Source organism: Rhinoderma darwinii, assembly GCF_050947455.1.
Source record: "Rhinoderma darwinii isolate aRhiDar2 chromosome 5 unlocalized genomic scaffold, aRhiDar2.hap1 SUPER_5_unloc_49, whole genome shotgun sequence".
In the NCBI taxonomy this organism is placed as follows: Eukaryota; Metazoa; Chordata; class Amphibia; order Anura; family Rhinodermatidae; genus Rhinoderma; species Rhinoderma darwinii.
Window position 1 is genome coordinate 277,370 of NW_027461808.1, and position 18,329 is coordinate 295,698.

General features: G+C 47.8%; 13 non-coding genes across 13 annotated transcripts; all 13 read right to left on the reverse strand.

Moving 5' to 3' along the window:
- Positions 1 to 54: 54 nt before the first annotated feature.
- LOC142695920 (U2 spliceosomal RNA) lies at positions 55 to 245 on the reverse strand. Its single transcript, XR_012863934.1, has one exon. It is a non-coding gene; the product is annotated as a U2 spliceosomal RNA (small nuclear RNA).
- A 1,285-nt stretch (positions 246 to 1,530) lies between these two features.
- LOC142695922 (U2 spliceosomal RNA) lies at positions 1,531 to 1,721 on the reverse strand. Its single transcript, XR_012863935.1, has one exon. It is a non-coding gene; the product is annotated as a U2 spliceosomal RNA (small nuclear RNA).
- Positions 1,722 to 3,021: 1,300 nt separating this feature from the next.
- On the reverse strand, positions 3,022 to 3,212 carry LOC142695923 (U2 spliceosomal RNA). Its single transcript, XR_012863936.1, has one exon. It is a non-coding gene; the product is annotated as a U2 spliceosomal RNA (small nuclear RNA).
- A 1,276-nt stretch (positions 3,213 to 4,488) lies between these two features.
- LOC142695924 (U2 spliceosomal RNA) lies at positions 4,489 to 4,679 on the reverse strand. Its single transcript, XR_012863937.1, has one exon. It is a non-coding gene; the product is annotated as a U2 spliceosomal RNA (small nuclear RNA).
- A 1,280-nt stretch (positions 4,680 to 5,959) lies between these two features.
- Positions 5,960 to 6,150, reverse strand: LOC142695926 (U2 spliceosomal RNA). Its single transcript, XR_012863939.1, has one exon. It is a non-coding gene; the product is annotated as a U2 spliceosomal RNA (small nuclear RNA).
- A 1,296-nt stretch (positions 6,151 to 7,446) lies between these two features.
- On the reverse strand, positions 7,447 to 7,637 carry LOC142695927 (U2 spliceosomal RNA). The gene has a single exon (XR_012863940.1). It is a non-coding gene; the product is annotated as a U2 spliceosomal RNA (small nuclear RNA).
- Positions 7,638 to 8,929: 1,292 nt separating this feature from the next.
- LOC142695928 (U2 spliceosomal RNA) lies at positions 8,930 to 9,120 on the reverse strand. The gene has a single exon (XR_012863941.1). It is a non-coding gene; the product is annotated as a U2 spliceosomal RNA (small nuclear RNA).
- A 1,300-nt stretch (positions 9,121 to 10,420) lies between these two features.
- LOC142695929 (U2 spliceosomal RNA) lies at positions 10,421 to 10,611 on the reverse strand. Its single transcript, XR_012863942.1, has one exon. It is a non-coding gene; the product is annotated as a U2 spliceosomal RNA (small nuclear RNA).
- A 1,284-nt stretch (positions 10,612 to 11,895) lies between these two features.
- LOC142695930 (U2 spliceosomal RNA) lies at positions 11,896 to 12,086 on the reverse strand. Its single transcript, XR_012863943.1, has one exon. It is a non-coding gene; the product is annotated as a U2 spliceosomal RNA (small nuclear RNA).
- Positions 12,087 to 13,387: 1,301 nt separating this feature from the next.
- LOC142695931 (U2 spliceosomal RNA) lies at positions 13,388 to 13,578 on the reverse strand. The gene has a single exon (XR_012863944.1). It is a non-coding gene; the product is annotated as a U2 spliceosomal RNA (small nuclear RNA).
- A 1,279-nt stretch (positions 13,579 to 14,857) lies between these two features.
- Positions 14,858 to 15,048, reverse strand: LOC142695933 (U2 spliceosomal RNA). The gene has a single exon (XR_012863945.1). It is a non-coding gene; the product is annotated as a U2 spliceosomal RNA (small nuclear RNA).
- A 1,288-nt stretch (positions 15,049 to 16,336) lies between these two features.
- Positions 16,337 to 16,527, reverse strand: LOC142695934 (U2 spliceosomal RNA). The gene has a single exon (XR_012863946.1). It is a non-coding gene; the product is annotated as a U2 spliceosomal RNA (small nuclear RNA).
- Positions 16,528 to 17,803: 1,276 nt separating this feature from the next.
- On the reverse strand, positions 17,804 to 17,994 carry LOC142695935 (U2 spliceosomal RNA). The gene has a single exon (XR_012863947.1). It is a non-coding gene; the product is annotated as a U2 spliceosomal RNA (small nuclear RNA).
- Positions 17,995 to 18,329: the final 335 nt, after the last annotated feature.

The window sequence follows — 18,329 nt, forward strand, 5'->3', positions numbered from 1 at the left end:
CAATAGCAAAGACAAAAAACACTTTTGGAATCTGCTTTTAGTCAACACATAAGGAAAGGGTGCACCGGTCCTGGAAATACTGCAATACCAGGTCAATGCGTGGAGTGGACAGAGCAAGCTCTATTTCCATCTCCCTGTTCTAAAAATCCATTTAATATATGGTCCCCAGATAGGGGACGTATCAGATATTAAACTGATAAGAACAGATACTACACTTGATCTTAGCCAAAAGGCCGAGAAGCGATAACCCGAACGGGCCGCGCGTTGCCCGAGCCTGCCCGATACTGCTGTTCAGCCCTTGCAGCGATTCAGCCTACTTCTAGGCAATTCCATGGGGCCCTGCAGGCTCACACACTCACAGCTACACGGGAGGTGAATAAAGGCCGGAGAGGAAGCCAGACAGGATTTGCTTCTTTTGCTTGCACCACAATGCAGTGCTGAAAGAGGAGGAATCTACATAAAAACGCCTTCCTGGCAACGCCCAAATGCCCTGCTGCCATGCAGATAAACACTGGCAGCGGCAGCAAGTGCATGCCCACAGCCACCCCTTGTTCCTTCACACCTTGTATCAGCTGTAATCCAGTCCAGTCCAGTGCTGCCTGCTGAGCAGCACTGACCAACACTGCCTGGGCCCAGGCTTTTATCTCTGAGGCCCCATTATGATGTCAGAAAGCTGGCTCTGGAATCCTGAGGGCTCCACTATGACACGTGCAAAGTTCCGTCTGAACTTTATATAAGACGGTGAGGCTCAGTCAGTCACTCAGTGTTGCCTGAGAGGGCAACACTGCAACAGCCGGCCGCCAGGCTGTCTTTTTTTTGCACAGCTAGTTGCCTCCAGGAGGCCACAAGAGGGAGACAAGGGACTGCAAAATGGAAAATAGGCATCCACCAACTTTACAGACAACTTCTCCTTGCTCCTACAACCTCCATCCTTGCACAGTTTGTTATTCTTCTAGGTAACATAGTAACAAATCCAAATTGCTGCTCTCTTTGTAGGCAAGCAAGGCTTTGTTGCAACTGCAATTCTTACTTCTTCTTGAAATGTAGGGACGACAGTACATTCCATCACATCCATCTAGTGTACACAGGTAGGTCCATTGTGGCGGGCAGGCGAGCGGGCGGGCTGCTTTATTGGCTGTTTGCTGTTCCCCTACTCCACTCCACTATTTGACTGTTGTGCTGCATCAATCAATCAATCAATCAATCAATCAATCAATCAATCAATCAATCAATCAGTGGCTGGCTCAGGTGCAGCTCTTTAACTTACCTAAAAGGGAGGGCGGAGAGAAGACAAGGAAGGTGAATGAGGTGTTCCAATGTGAAATGCCGGAAACACAGAAACACAGACGACACACAAGAGGTGGCAATCTATTCATTAATTGCATTTAATCAATGAGCTCATTATCACTCATGCATTGTCCAACAGGTGTTGAAATAATGGGATTAAAAGGGGAGATCCCTTCAGAAAGACAGAAACAATAGCAAAGACAAAAAACACTTTTGGAATCTGCTTTTAGTCAACACATAAGGAAAGGGTGCACCGGTCCTGGAAATACTGCAATACCAGGTCAATGCGTGGAGTGGACAGAGCAAGCTCTATTTCCATCTCCCTGTTCTAAAAATCCATTTAATATATGGTCCCCAGATAGGGGACGTATCAGATATTAAACTGATAAGAACAGATACTACACTTGATCTTAGCCAAAAGGCCGAGAAGCGATAACCCGAACGGGCCGCGCGTTGCCCGAGCCTGCCCGATACTGCTGTTCAGCCCTTGCAGCGATTCAGCCTACTTCTAGGCAATTCCATGGGGCCCTGCAGGCTCACACACTCACAGCTACACGGGAGGTGAATAAAGGCCGGAGAGGAAGCCAGACAGGATTTGCTTCTTTTGCTTGCACCACAATGCAGTGCTGAAAGAGGAGGAATCTACATAAAAACGCCTTCCTGGCAACGCCCAAATGCCCTGCTGCCATGCAGATAAACACTGGCAGCGGCAGCAAGTGCATGCCCACAGCCACCCCTTGTTCCTTCACACCTTGTATCAGCTGTAATCCAGTCCAGTCCAGTGCTGCCTGCTGAGCAGCACTGACCAACACTGCCTGGGCCCAGGCTTTTATCTCTGAGGGCCCATTATGATGTCAGAAAGCTGGCTCTGGAATCCTGAGGGCTCCACTATGACACGTGCAAAGTTCCGTCTGAACTTTATATAAGACGGTGAGGCTCAGTCAGTCACTCAGTGTTGCCTGAGAGGGCAACACTGCAACAGCCGGCCGCCAGGCTGTCTTTTTTTTGCACAGCTAGTTGCCTCCAGGAGGCCACAAGAGGGAGACAAGGGACTGCAAAATGGAAAATAGGCATCCACCAACTTTACAGACAACTTCTCCTTGCTCCTACAACCTCCATCCTTGCACAGTTTGTTATTCTTCTAGGTAACATAGTAACAAATCCAAATTGCTGCTCTCTTTGTAGGCAAGCAAGGCTTTGTTGCAACTGCAATTCTTACTTCTTCTTGAAATGTAGGGACGACAGTACATTCCATCACATCCATCTAGTGTACACAGGTAGGTCCATTGTGGCGGGCAGGCGAGCGGGCGGGCTGCTTTATTGGCTGTTTGCTGTTCCCCTACTCCACTCCACTATTTGACTGTTGTGCTGCATCAATCAATCAATCAATCAATCAATCAATCAATCAATCAATCAATTAATCAATCAATCAATCAGTGGCTGGCTCAGGTGCAGCTCTTTAACTTACCTAAAAGGGAGGGCGGAGAGAAGACAAGGAAGGTGAATGAGGTGTTCCAATGTGAAATGCCGGAAACACAGAAACACAGACGACACACAACAAGAGGTGGCAATCTATTCATTAATTGCATTTAATCAATGAGCTCATTATCACTCATGCATTGTCCAACAGGTGTTGAAATAATGGGATTAAAAGGGGAGATCCCTTCAGAAAGACAGAAACAATAGCAAAGACAAAAAACACTTTTGGAATCTGCTTTTAGTCAACACATAAGGAAAGGGTGCACCGGTCCTGGAAATACTGCAATACCAGGTCAATGCGTGGAGTGGACAGAGCAAGCTCTATTTCCATCTCCCTGTTCTAAAAATCCATTTAATATATGGTCCCCAGATAGGGGACGTATCAGATATTAAACTGATAAGAACAGATACTACACTTGATCTTAGCCAAAAGGCCGAGAAGCGATAACCCGAACGGGCCGCGCGTTGCCCGAGCCTGCCCGATACTGCTGTTCAGCCCTTGCAGCGATTCAGCCTACTTCTAGGCAATTCCATGGGGCCCTGCAGGCTCACACACTCACAGCTACACGGGAGGTGAATAAAGGCCGGAGAGGAAGCCAGACAGGATTTGCTTATTTTGCTTGCACCACAATGCAGTGCTGAAAGAGGAGGAATCTACATAAAAACGCCTTCCTGGCAACGCCCAAATGCCCTGCTGCCATGCAGATAAACACTGGCAGCGGCAGCAAGTGCATGCCCACAGCCACCCCTTGTTCCTTCACACCTTGTATCAGCTGTAATCCAGTCCAGTCCAGTGCTGCCTGCTGAGCAGCACTGACCAACACTGCCTGGGCCCAGGCTTTTATCTCTGAGGCCCCATTATGATGTCAGAAAGCTGGCTCTGGAATCCTGAGGGCTCCACTATGACACGTGCAAAGTTCCGTCTGAACTTTATATAAGACGGTGAGGCTCAGTCAGTCACTCAGTGTTGCCTGAGAGGGCAACACTGCAACAGCCGGCCGCCAGGCTGTCTTTTTTTTGCACAGCTAGTTGCCTCCAGGAGGCCACAAGAGGGAGACAAGGGACTGCAAAATGGAAAATAGGCATCCACCAACTTTACAGACAACTTCTCCTTGCTCCTACAACCTCCATCCTTGCACAGTTTGTTATTCTTCTAGGTAACATAGTAACAAATCCAAATTGCTGCTCTCTTTGTAGGCAAGCAAGGCTTTGTTGCAACTGCAATTCTTACTTCTTCTTGAAATGTAGGGACGACAGTACATTCCATCACATCCATCTAGTGTACACAGGTAGGTCCATTGTGGCGGGCAGGCGAGCGGGCGGGCTGCTTTATTGGCTGTTTGCTGTTCCCCTACTCCACTCCACTATTTGACTGTTGTGCTGCATCAATCAATCAATCAATCAATCAATCAATCAATCAATCAGTGGCTGGCTCAGGTGCAGCTCTTTTACTTACCTAAAAGGGAGGGCGGAGAGAAGACAAGGAAGGTGAATGAGGTGTTCCAATGTGAAATGCCGGAAACACAGAAACACAGACGACACACAACAAGAGGTGGCAATCTATTCATTAATTGCATTTAATCAATGAGCTCATTATCACTCATGCATTGTCCAACAGGTGTTGAAATAATGGGATTAAAAGGGGAGATCCCTTCAGAAAGACAGAAACAATAGCAAAGACAAAAAACACTTTTGGAATCTGCTTTTAGTCAACACATAAGGAAAGGGTGCACCGGTCCTGGAAATACTGCAATACCAGGTCAATGCGTGGAGTGGACAGAGCAAGCTCTATTTCCATCTCCCTGTTCTAAAAATCCATTTAATATATGGTCCCCAGATAGGGGACGTATCAGATATTAAACTGATAAGAACAGATACTACACTTGATCTTAGCCAAAAGGCCGAGAAGCGATAACCCGAACGGGCCGCGCGTTGCCCGAGCCTGCCCGATACTGCTGTTCAGCCCTTGCAGCGATTCAGCCTACTTCTAGGCAATTCCATGGGGCCCTGCAGGCTCACACACTCACAGCTACACGGGAGGTGAATAAAGGCCGGAGAGGAAGCCAGACAGGATTTGCTTCTTTTGCTTGCACCACAATGCAGTGCTGAAAGAGGAGGAATCTACATAAAAACGCCTTCCTGGCAACGCCCAAATGCCCTGCTGCCATGCAGATAAACACTGGCAGCGGCAGCAAGTGCATGCCCACAGCCACCCCTTGTTCCTTCACACCTTGTATCAGCTGTAATCCAGTCCAGTCCAGTGCTGCCTGCTGAGCAGCACTGACCAACACTGCCTGGGCCCAGGCTTTTATCTCTGAGGCCCCATTATGATGTCAGAAAGCTGGCTCTGGAATCCTGAGGGCTCCACTATGACACGTGCAAAGTTCCGTCTGAACTTTATATAAGACGGTGAGGCTCAGTCAGTCACTCAGTGTTGCCTGAGAGGGCAACACTGCAACAGCCGGCCGCCAGGCTGTCTTTTTTTTGCACAGCTAGTTGCCTCCAGGAGGCCACAAGAGGGAGACAAGGGACTGCAAAATGGAAAATAGGCATCCACCAACTTTACAGACAACTTCTCCTTGCTCCTACAACCTCCATCCTTGCACAGTTTGTTATTCTTCTAGGTAACATAGTAACAAATCCAAATTGCTGCTCTCTTTGTAGGCAAGCAAGGCTTTGTTGCAACTGCAATTCTTACTTCTTCTTGAAATGTAGGGACGACAGTACATTCCATCACATCCATCTAGTGTACACAGGTAGGTCCATTGTGGCGGGCAGGCGAGCGGGCGGGCTGCTTTATTGGCTGTTTGCTGTTCCCCTACTCCACTCCACTATTTGACTGTTGTGCTGCATCAATCAATCAATCAATCAATCAATCAATCAATCAATCAATCAGTGGCTGGCTCAGGTGCAGCTCTTTAACTTACCTAAAAGGGAGGGCGGAGAGAAGACAAGGAAGGTGAATGAGGTGTTCCAATGTGAAATGCCGGAAACACAGAAACACAGACGACACACAACAAGAGGTGGCAATCTATTCATTAATTGCATTTAATCAATGAGCTCATTATCACTCATGCATTGTCCAACAGGTGTTGAAATAATGGGATTAAAAGGGGAGATCCCTTCAGAAAGACAGAAACAATAGCAAAGACAAAAAACACTTTTGGAATCTGCTTTTAGTCAACACATAAGGAAAGGGTGCACCGGTCCTGGAAATACTGCAATACCAGGTCAATGCGTGGAGTGGACAGAGCAAGCTCTATTTCCATCTCCCTGTTCTAAAAATCCATTTAATATATGGTCCCCAGATAGGGGACGTATCAGATATTAAACTGATAAGAACAGATACTACACTTGATCTTAGCCAAAAGGCCGAGAAGCGATAACCCGAACGGGCCGCGCGTTGCCCGAGCCTGCCCGATACTGCTGTTCAGCCCTTGCAGCGATTCAGCCTACTTCTAGGCAATTCCATGGGGCCCTGCAGGCTCACACACTCACAGCTACACGGGAGGTGAATAAAGGCCGGAGAGGAAGCCAGACAGGATTTGCTTCTTTTGCTTGCACCACAATGCAGTGCTGAAAGAGGAGGAATCTACATAAAAACGCCTTCCTGGCAACGCCCAAATGCCCTGCTGCCATGCAGATAAACACTGGCAGCGGCAGCAAGTGCATGCCCACAGCCACCCCTTGTTCCTTCACACCTTGTATCAGCTGTAATCCAGTCCAGTCCAGTGCTGCCTGCTGAGCAGCACTGACCAATACTGCCTGGGCCCAGGCTTTTATCTCTGAGGCCCCATTATGATGTCAGAAAGCTGGCTCTGGAATCCTGAGGGCTCCACTATGAGACGTGCAAAGTTCCGTCTGAACTTTATATAAGACGGTGAGGCTCAGTCAGTCACTCAGTGTTGCCTGAGAGGGCAACACTGCAACAGCCGGCCGCCAGGCTGTCTTTTTTTTGTACAGCTTGTTGCCTCCAGGAGGCCACAAGAGGGAGACAAGGGACTGCAAAATGGAAAATAGGCATCCACCAACTTTACAGACAACTTCTCCTTGCTCCTACAACCTCCATCCTTGCACAGTTTGTTATTCTTCTAGGTAACATAGTAACAAATCCAAATTGCTGCTCTCTTTGTAGGCAAGCAAGGCTTTGTTGCAACTGCAATTCTTACTTCTTCTTGAAATGTAGGGACGACAGTACATTCCATCACATCCATCTAGTGTACACAGGTAGGTCCATTGTGGCGGGCGGGCTGCTTTATTGGCTGTTTGCTGTTCCCCTACTCCACTCCACTATTTGACTGTTGTGCTGCATCAATCAATCAATCAATCAATCAATCAATCAATCAATCAATCAATCAATCAATCAATCAATCAATCAATCAGTGGCTGGCTCAGGTGCAGCTCTTTAACTTACCTAAAAGGGAGGGCGGAGAGAAGACAAGGAAGGTGAATGAGGTGTTCCAATGTGAAATGCCGGAAACACAGAAACACAGACGACACACAACAAGAGGTGGCAATCTATTCATTAATTGCATTTAATCAATGAGCTCATTATCACTCATGCATTGTCCAACAGGTGTTGAAATAATGGGATTAAAAGGGGAGATCCCTTCAGAAAGACAGAAACAATAGCAAAGACAAAAAACACTTTTGGAATCTGCTTTTAGTCAACACATAAGGAAAGGGTGCACCGGTCCTGGAAATACTGCAATACCAGGTCAATGCGTGGAGTGGACAGAGCAAGCTCTATTTCCATCTCCCTGTTCTAAAAATCCATTTAATATATGGTCCCCAGATAGGGGACGTATCAGATATTAAACTGATAAGAACAGATACTACACTTGATCTTAGCCAAAAGGCCGAGAAGCGATAACCCGAACGGGCCGCGCGTTGCCCGAGCCTGCCCGATACTGCTGTTCAGCCCTTGCAGCGATTCAGCCTACTTCTAGGCAATTCCATGGGGCCCTGCAGGCTCACACACTCACAGCTACACGGGAGGTGAATAAAGGCCGGAGAGGAAGCCAGACAGGATTTGCTTCTTTTGCTTGCACCACAATGCAGTGCTGAAAGAGGAGGAATCTACATAAAAACGCCTTCCTGGCAACGCCCAAATGCCCTGCTGCCATGCAGATAAACACTGGCAGCGGCAGCAAGTGCATGCCCACAGCCACCCCTTGTTCCTTCACACCTTGTATCAGCTGTAATCCAGTCCAGTCCAGTGCTGCCTGCTGAGCAGCACTGACCAACACTGCCTGGGCCCAGGCTTTTATCTCTGAGGCCCCATTATGATGTCAGAAAGCTGGCTCTGGAATCCTGAGGGCTCCACTATGACACGTGCAAAGTTCCGTCTGAACTTTATATAAGACGGTGAGGCTCAGTCAGTCACTCAGTGTTGCCTGAGAGGGCAACACTGCAACAGCCGGCCGCCAGGCTGTCTTTTTTTTGCACAGCTAGTTGCCTCCAGGAGGCCACAAGAGGGAGACAAGGGACTGCAAAATGGAAAATAGGCATCCACCAACTTTACAGACAACTTCTCCTTGCTCCTACAACCTCCATCCTTGCACAGTTTGTTATTCTTCTAGGTAACATAGTAACAAATCCAAATTGCTGCTCTCTTTGTAGGCAAGCAAGGCTTTGTTGCAACTGCAATTCTTACTTCTTCTTGAAATGTAGGGACGACAGTACATTCCATCACATCCATCTAGTGTACACAGGTAGGTCCATTGTGGCGGGCAGGCGAGCGGGCGGGCTGCTTTATTGGCTGTTTGCTGTTCCCCTACTCCACTCCACTATTTGACTGTTGTGCTGCATCAATCAATCAATCAATCAATCAATCAATCAATCAATCAATCAATCAATCAATCAGTGGCTGGCTCAGGTGCAGCTCTTTAACTTACCTAAAAGGGAGGGCGGAGAGAAGACAAGGAAGGTGAATGAGGTGTTCCAATGTGAAATGCCGGAAACACAGAAACACAGACGACACACAACAAGAGGTGGCAATCTATTCATTAATTGCATTTAATCAATGAGCTCATTATCACTCATGCATTGTCCAACAGGTGTTGAAATAATGGGATTAAAAGGGGAGATCCCTTCAGAAAGACAGAAACAATAGCAAAGACAAAAAACACTTTTGGAATCTGCTTTTAGTCAACACATAAGGAAAGGGTGCACCGGTCCTGGAAATACTGCAATACCAGGTCAATGCGTGGAGTGGACAGAGCAAGCTCTATTTCCATCTCCCTGTTCTAAAAATCCATTTAATATATGGTCCCCAGATAGGGGACGTATCAGATATTAAACTGATAAGAACAGATACTACACTTGATCTTAGCCAAAAGGCCGAGAAGCGATAACCCGAACGGGCCGCGCGTTGCCCGAGCCTGCCCGATACTGCTGTTCAGCCCTTGCAGCGATTCAGCCTACTTCTAGGCAATTCCATGGGGCCCTGCAGGCTCACACACTCACAGCTACACGGGAGGTGAATAAAGGCCGGAGAGGAAGCCAGACAGGATTTGCTTCTTTTGCTTGCACCACAATGCAGTGCTGAAAGAGGAGGAATCTACATAAAAACGCCTTCCTGGCAACGCCCAAATGCCCTGCTGCCATGCAGATAAACACTGGCAGCGGCAGCAAGTGCATGCCCACAGCCACCCCTTGTTCCTTCACACCTTGTATCAGCTGTAATCCAGTCCAGTCCAGTGCTGCCTGCTGAGCAGCACTGACCAATACTGCCTGGGCCCAGGCTTTTATCTCTGAGGCCCCATTATGATGTCAGAAAGCTGGCTCTGGAATCCTGAGGGCTCCACTATGAGACGTGCAAAGTTCCGTCTGAACTTTATATAAGACGGTGAGGCTCAGTCAGTCACTCAGTGTTGCCTGAGAGGGCAACACTGCAACAGCCGGCCGCCAGGCTGTCTTTTTTTTGTACAGCTTGTTGCCTCCAGGAGGCCACAAGAGGGAGACAAGGGACTGCAAAATGGAAAATAGGCATCCACCAACTTTACAGACAACTTCTCCTTGCTCCTACAACCTCCATCCTTGCACAGTTTGTTATTCTTCTAGGTAACATAGTAACAAATCCAAATTGCTGCTCTCTTTGTAGGCAAGCAAGGCTTTGTTGCAACTGCAATTCTTACTTCTTCTTGAAATGTAGGGACGACAGTACATTCCATCACATCCATCTAGTGTACACAGGTAGGTCCATTGTGGCGGGCAGGCGAGCGGGCGGGCTGCTTTATTGGCTGTTTGCTGTTCCCCTACTCCACTCCACTATTTGACTGTTGTGCTGCATCAATCAATCAATCAATCAATCAATCAATCAATCAATCAATCAATCAATCAATCAATCAATCAGTGGCTGGCTCAGGTGCAGCTCTTTAACTTACCTAAAAGGGAGGGCGGAGAGAAGACAAGGAAGGTGAATGAGGTGTTCCAATGTGAAATGCCGGAAACACAGAAACACAGACGACACACAACAAGAGGTGGCAATCTATTCATTAATTGCATTTAATCAATGAGCTCATTATCACTCATGCATTGTCCAACAGGTGTTGAAATAATGGGATTAAAAGGGGAGATCCCTTCAGAAAGACAGAAACAATAGCAAAGACAAAAAACACTTTTGGAATCTGCTTTTAGTCAACACATAAGGAAAGGGTGCACCGGTCCTGGAAATACTGCAATACCAGGTCAATGCGTGGAGTGGACAGAGCAAGCTCTATTTCCATCTCCCTGTTCTAAAAATCCATTTAATATATGGTCCCCAGATAGGGGACGTATCAGATATTAAACTGATAAGAACAGATACTACACTTGATCTTAGCCAAAAGGCCGAGAAGCGATAACCCGAACGGGCCGCGCGTTGCCCGAGCCTGCCCGATACTGCTGTTCAGCCCTTGCAGCGATTCAGCCTACTTCTAGGCAATTCCATGGGGCCCTGCAGGCTCACACACTCACAGCTACACGGGAGGTGAATAAAGGCCGGAGAGGAAGCCAGACAGGATTTGCTTCTTTTGCTTGCACCACAATGCAGTGCTGAAAGAGGAGGAATCTACATAAAAACGCCTTCCTGGCAACGCCCAAATGCCCTGCTGCCATGCAGATAAACACTGGCAGCGGCAGCAAGTGCATGCCCACAGCCACCCCTTGTTCCTTCACACCTTGTATCAGCTGTAATCCAGTCCAGTCCAGTGCTGCCTGCTGAGCAGCACTGACCAATACTGCCTGGGCCCAGGCTTTTATCTCTGAGGCCCCATTATGATGTCAGAAAGCTGGCTCTGGAATCCTGAGGGCTCCACTATGAGACGTGCAAAGTTCCGTCTGAACTTTATATAAGACGGTGAGGCTCAGTCAGTCACTCAGTGTTGCCTGAGAGGGCAACACTGCAACAGCCGGCCGCCAGGCTGTCTTTTTTTTGTACAGCTTGTTGCCTCCAGGAGGCCACAAGAGGGAGACAAGGGACTGCAAAATGGAAAATAGGCATCCACCAACTTTACAGACAACTTCTCCTTGCTCCTACAACCTCCATCCTTGCACAGTTTGTTATTCTTCTAGGTAACATAGTAACAAATCCAAATTGCTGCTCTCTTTGTAGGCAAGCAAGGCTTTGTTGCAACTGCAATTCTTACTTCTTCTTGAAATGTAGGGACGACAGTACATTCCATCACATCCATCTAGTGTACACAGGTAGGTCCATTGTGGCGGGCAGGCGAGCGGGCGGGCTGCTTTATTGGCTGTTTGCTGTTCCCCTACTCCACTCCACTATTTGACTGTTGTGCTGCATCAATCAATCAATCAATCAATCAATCAATCAATCAATCAATCAATCAGTGGCTGGCTCAGGTGCAGCTCTTTAACTTACCTAAAAGGGAGGGCGGAGAGAAGACAAGGAAGGTGAATGAGGTGTTCCAATGTGAAATGCCGGAAACACAGAAACACAGACGACACACAACAAGAGGTGGCAATCTATTCATTAATTGCATTTAATCAATGAGCTCATTATCACTCATGCATTGTCCAACAGGTGTTGAAATAATGGGATTAAAAGGGGAGATCCCTTCAGAAAGACAGAAACAATAGCAAAGACAAAAAACACTTTTGGAATCTGCTTTTAGTCAACACATAAGGAAAGGGTGCACCGGTCCTGGAAATACTGCAATACCAGGTCAATGCGTGGAGTGGACAGAGCAAGCTCTATTTCCATCTCCCTGTTCTAAAAATCCATTTAATATATGGTCCCCAGATAGGGGACGTATCAGATATTAAACTGATAAGAACAGATACTACACTTGATCTTAGCCAAAAGGCCGAGAAGCGATAACCCGAACGGGCCGCGCGTTGCCCGAGCCTGCCCGATACTGCTGTTCAGCCCTTGCAGCGATTCAGCCTACTTCTAGGCAATTCCATGGGGCCCTGCAGGCTCACACACTCACAGCTACACGGGAGGTGAATAAAGGCCGGAGAGGAAGCCAGACAGGATTTGCTTCTTTTGCTTGCACCACAATGCAGTGCTGAAAGAGGAGGAATCTACATAAAAACGCCTTCCTGGCAACGCCCAAATGCCCTGCTGCCATGCAGATAAACACTGGCAGCGGCAGCAAGTGCATGCCCACAGCCACCCCTTGTTCCTTCACACCTTGTATCAGCTGTAATCCAGTCCAGTCCAGTGCTGCCTGCTGAGCAGCACTGACCAACACTGCCTGGGCCCAGGCTTTTATCTCTGAGGCCCCATTATGATGTCAGAAAGCTGGCTCTGGAATCCTGAGGGCTCCACTATGACACGTGCAAAGTTCCGTCTGAACTTTATATAAGACGGTGAGGCTCAGTCAGTCACTCAGTGTTGCCTGAGAGGGCAACACTGCAACAGCCGGCCGCCAGGCTGTCTTTTTTTTTGCACAGCTAGTTGCCTCCAGGAGGCCACAAGAGGGAGACAAGGGACTGCAAAATGGAAAATAGGCATCCACCAACTTTACAGACAACTTCTCCTTGCTCCTACAACCTCCATCCTTGCACAGTTTGTTATTCTTCTAGGTAACATAGTAACAAATCCAAATTGCTGCTCTCTTTGTAGGCAAGCAAGGCTTTGTTGCAACTGCAATTCTTACTTCTTCTTGAAATGTAGGGACGACAGTACATTCCATCACATCCATCTAGTGTACACAGGTAGGTCCATTGTGGCGGGCAGGCGAGCGGGCGGGCTGCTTTATTGGCTGTTTGCTGTTCCCCTACTCCACTCCACTATTTGACTGTTGTGCTGCATCAATCAATCAATCAATCAATCAATCAATCAATCAATCAATCAATCAATCAATCAATCAATCAGTGGCTGGCTCAGGTGCAGCTCTTTAACTTACCTAAAAGGGAGGGCGGAGAGAAGACAAGGAAGGTGAATGAGGTGTTCCAATGTGAAATGCCGGAAACACAGAAACACAGACGACACACAACAAGAGGTGGCAATCTATTCATTAATTGCATTTAATCAATGAGCTCATTATCACTCATGCATTGTCCAACAGGTGTTGAAATAATGGGATTAAAAGGGGAGATCCCTTCAGAAAGACAGAAACAATAGCAAAGACAAAAAACACTTTTGGAATCTGCTTTTAGTCAACACATAAGGAAAGGGTGCACCGGTCCTGGAAATACTGCAATACCAGGTCAATGCGTGGAGTGGACAGAGCAAGCTCTATTTCCATCTCCCTGTTCTAAAAATCCATTTAATATATGGTCCCCAGATAGGGGACGTATCAGATATTAAACTGATAAGAACAGATACTACACTTGATCTTAGCCAAAAGGCCGAGAAGCGATAACCCGAACGGGCCGCGCGTTGCCCGAGCCTGCCCGATACTGCTGTTCAGCCCTTGCAGCGATTCAGCCTACTTCTAGGCAATTCCATGGGGCCCTGCAGGCTCACACACTCACAGCTACACGGGAGGTGAATAAAGGCCGGAGAGGAAGCCAGACAGGATTTGCTTCTTTTGCTTGCACCACAATGCAGTGCTGAAAGAGGAGGAATCTACATAAAAACGCCTTCCTGGCAACGCCCAAATGCCCTGCTGCCATGCAGATAAACACTGGCAGCGGCAGCAAGTGCATGCCCACAGCCACCCCTTGTTCCTTCACACCTTGTATCAGCTGTAATCCAGTCCAGTGCTGCCTGCTGAGCAGCACTGACCAACACTGCCTGGGCCCAGGCTTTTATCTCTGAGGCCCCATTATGATGTCAGAAAGCTGGCTCTGGAATCCTGAGGGCTCCACTATGACACGTGCAAAGTTCCGTCTGAACTTTATATAAGACGGTGAGGCTCAGTCAGTCACTCAGTGTTGCCTGAGAGGGCATCACTGCAACAGCCGGCCGCCAGGCTGTCTTTTTTTTGCACAGCTAGTTGCCTCCAGGAGGCCACAAGAGGGAGACAAGGGACTGCAAAATGGAAAATAGGCATCCACCAACTTTACAGACAACTTCTCCTTGCTCCTACAACCTCCATCCTTGCACAGTTTGTTATTCTTCTAGGTAACATAGTAACAAATCCAAATTGCTGCTCTCTTTGTAGGCAAGCAAGGCTTTGTTGCAACTGCAATTCTTACTTCTTCTTGAAATGTAGGGACGACAGTACATTCCATCACATCCATCTAGTGTACACAGGTAGGTCCATTGTGGCGGGCAGGCGAGCGGGCGGGCTGCTTTATTGGCTGTTTGCTGTTCCCCTACTCCACTCCACTATTTGACTGTTGTGCTGCATCAATCAATCAATCAATCAATCAATCAATCAATCAATCAATCAATCAGTGGCTGGCTCAGGTGCAGCTCTTTAACTTACCTAAAAGGGAGGGCGGAGAGAAGACAAGGAAGGTGAATGAGGTGTTCCAATGTGAAATGCCGGAAACACAGAAACACAGACGACACACAACAAGAGGTGGCAATCTATTCATTAATTGCATTTAATCAATGAGCTCATTATCACTCATGCATTGTCCAACAGGTGTTGAAATAATGGGATTAAAAGGGGAGATCCCTTCAGAAAGACAGAAACAATAGCAAAGACAAAAAACACTTTTGGAATCTGCTTTTAGTCAACACATAAGGAAAGGGTGCACCGGTCCTGGAAATACTGCAATACCAGGTCAATGCGTGGAGTGGACAGAGCAAGCTCTATTTCCATCTCCCTGTTCTAAAAATCCATTTAATATATGGTCCCCAGATAGGGGACGTATCAGATATTAAACTGATAAGAACAGATACTACACTTGATCTTAGCCAAAAGGCCGAGAAGCGATAACCCGAACGGGCCGCGCGTTGCCCGAGCCTGCCCGATACTGCTGTTCAGCCCTTGCAGCGATTCAGCCTACTTCTAGGCAATTCCATGGGGCCCTGCAGGCTCACACACTCACAGCTACACGGGAGGTGAATAAAGGCCGGAGAGGAAGCCAGACAGGATTTGCTTCTTTTGCTTGCACCACAATGCAGTGCTGAAAGAGGAGGAATCTACATAAAAACGCCTTCCTGGCAACGCCCAAATGCCCTGCTGCCATGCAGATAAACACTGGCAGCGGCAGCAAGTGCATGCCCACAGCCACCCCTTGTTCCTTCACACCTTGTATCAGCTGTAATCCAGTCCAGTCCAGTGCTGCCTGCTGAGCAGCACTGACCAACACTGCCTGGGCCCAGGCTTTTATCTCTGAGGCCCCATTATGATGTCAGAAAGCTGGCTCTGGAATCGTGAGGGCTCCACTATGACACGTGCAAAGTTCCGTCTGAACTTTATATAAGACGGTGAGGCTCAGTCAGTCACTCAGTGTTGCCTGAGAGGGCAACACTGCAACAGCCGGCCGCCAGGCTGTCTTTTTTTTGCACAGCTAGTTGCCTCCAGGAGGCCACAAGAGGGAGACAAGGGACTGCAAAATGGAAAATAGGCATCCACCAACTTTACAGACAACTTCTCCTTGCTCCTACAACCTCCATCCTTGCACAGTTTGTTATTCTTCTAGGTAACATAGTAACAAATCCAAATTGCTGCTCTCTTTGTAGGCAAGCAAGGCTTCGTTGCAACTGCAATTCTTACTTCTTCTTGAAATGTAGGGACGACAGTACATTCCATCACATCCATCTAGTGTACACAGGTAGGTCCATTGTGGCGGGCAGGCGAGCGGGCGGGCTGCTTTATTGGCTGTTTGCTGTTCCCCTACTCCACTCCACTATTTGACTGTTGTGCTGCATCAATCAATCAATCAATCAATCAATCAATCAATCAATCAATCAATCAATCAGTGGCTGGCTCAGGTGCAGCTCTTTAACTTACCTAAAAGGGAGGGCGGAGAGAAGACAAGGAAGGTGAATGAGGTGTTCCAATGTGAAATGCCGGAAACACAGAAACACAGACGACACACAACAAGAGGTGGCAATCTATTCATTAATTGCATTTAATCAATGAGCTCATTATCACTCATGCATTGTCCAACAGGTGTTGAAATAATGGGATTAAAAGGGGAGATCCCTTCAGAAAGACAGAAACAATAGCAAAGACAAAAAACACTTTTGGAATCTGCTTTTAGTCAACACATAAGGAAAGGGTGCACCGGTCCTGGAAATACTGCAATACCAGGTCAATGCGTGGAGTGGACAGAGCAAGCTCTATTTCCATCTCCCTGTTCTAAAAATCCATTTAATATATGGTCCCCAGATAGGGGACGTATCAGATATTAAACTGATAAGAACAGATACTACACTTGATCTTAGCCAAAAGGCCGAGAAGCGATAACCCGAACGGGCCGCGCGTTGCCCGAGCCTGCCCGATACTGCTGTTCAGCCCTTGCAGCGATTCAGCCTACTTCTAGGCAATTCCATGGGGCCCTGCAGGCTCACACACTCACAGCTACACGGGAGGTGAATAAAGGCCGGAGAGGAAGCCAGACAGGATTTGCTTCTTTTGCTTGCACCACAATGCAGTGCTGAAAGAGGAGGAATCTACATAAAAACGCCTTCCTGGCAACGCCCAAATGCCCTGCTGCCATGCAGATAAACACTGGCAGCGGCAGCAAGTGCATGCCCACAGCCACCCCTTGTTCCTTCACACCTTGTATCAGCTGTAATCCAGTCCAGTCCAGTGCTGCCTGCTGAGCAGCACTGACCAACACTGCCTGGGCCCAGGCTTTTATCTCTGAGGCCCCATTATGATGTCAGAAAGCTGGCTCTGGAATCCTGAGGGCTCCACTATGACACGTGCAAAGTTCCGTCTGAACTTTATATAAGACGGTGAGGCTCAGTCAGTCACTCAGTGTTGCCTGAGAGGGCAACACTGCAACAGCCGGCCGCCAGGCTGTCTTTTTTTTGCACAGCTAGTTGCCTCCAGGAGGCCACAAGAGGGAGACAAGGGACTGCAAAATGGAAAATAGGCATCCACCAACTTTACAGACAACTTCTCCTTGCTCCTACAACCTCCATCCTTGCACAGTTTGTTATTCTTCTAGGTAACATAGTAACAAATCCAAATTGCTGCTCTCTTTGTAGGCAAGCAAGGCTTTGTTGCAACTGCAATTCTTACTTCTTCTTGAAATGTAGGGACGACAGTACATTCCATCACATCCATCTAGTGTACACAGGTAGGTCCATTGTGGCGGGCAGGCGAGCGGGCGGGCTGCTTTATTGGCTGTTTGCTGTTCCCCTACTCCACTCCACTATTTGACTGTTGTGCTGCATCAATCAATCAATCAATCAATCAATCAATCAATCAATCAGTGGCTGGCTCAGGTGCAGCTCTTTAACTTACCTAAAAGGGAGGGCGGAGAGAAGACAAGGAAGGTGAATGAGGTGTTCCAATGTGAAATGCCGGAAACACAGAAACACAGACGACACACAACAAGAGGTGGCAATCTATTCATTAATTGCATTTAATCAATGAGCTCATTATCACTCATGCATTGTCCAACAGGTGTTGAAATAATGGGATTAAAAGGGGAGATCCCTTCAGAAAGACAGAAACAATAGCAAAGACAAAAAACACTTTTGGAATCTGCTTTTAGTCAACACATAAGGAAAGGGTGCACCGGTCCTGGAAATACTGCAATACCAGGTCAATGCGTGGAGTGGACAGAGCAAGCTCTATTTCCATCTCCCTGTTCTAAAAATCCATTTAATATATGGTCCCCAGATAGGGGACGTATCAGATATTAAACTGATAAGAACAGATACTACACTTGATCTTAGCCAAAAGGCCGAGAAGCGATAACCCGAACGGGCCGCGCGTTGCCCGAGCCTGCCCGATACTGCTGTTCAGCCCTTGCAGCGATTCAGCCTACTTCTAGGCAATTCCATGGGGCCCTGCAGGCTCACACACTCACAGCTACACGGGAGGTGAATAAAGGCCGGAGAGGAAGCCAGACAGGATTTGCTTCTTTTGCTTGCACCACAATGCAGTGCTGAAAGAGGAGGAATCTACATAAAAACGCCTTCCTGGCAACGCCCAAATGCCCTGCTGCCATGCAGATAAACACTGGCAGCGGCAGCAAGTGCATGCCCACAGCCACCCCTTGTTCCTTCACACCTTGTATCAGCTGTAATC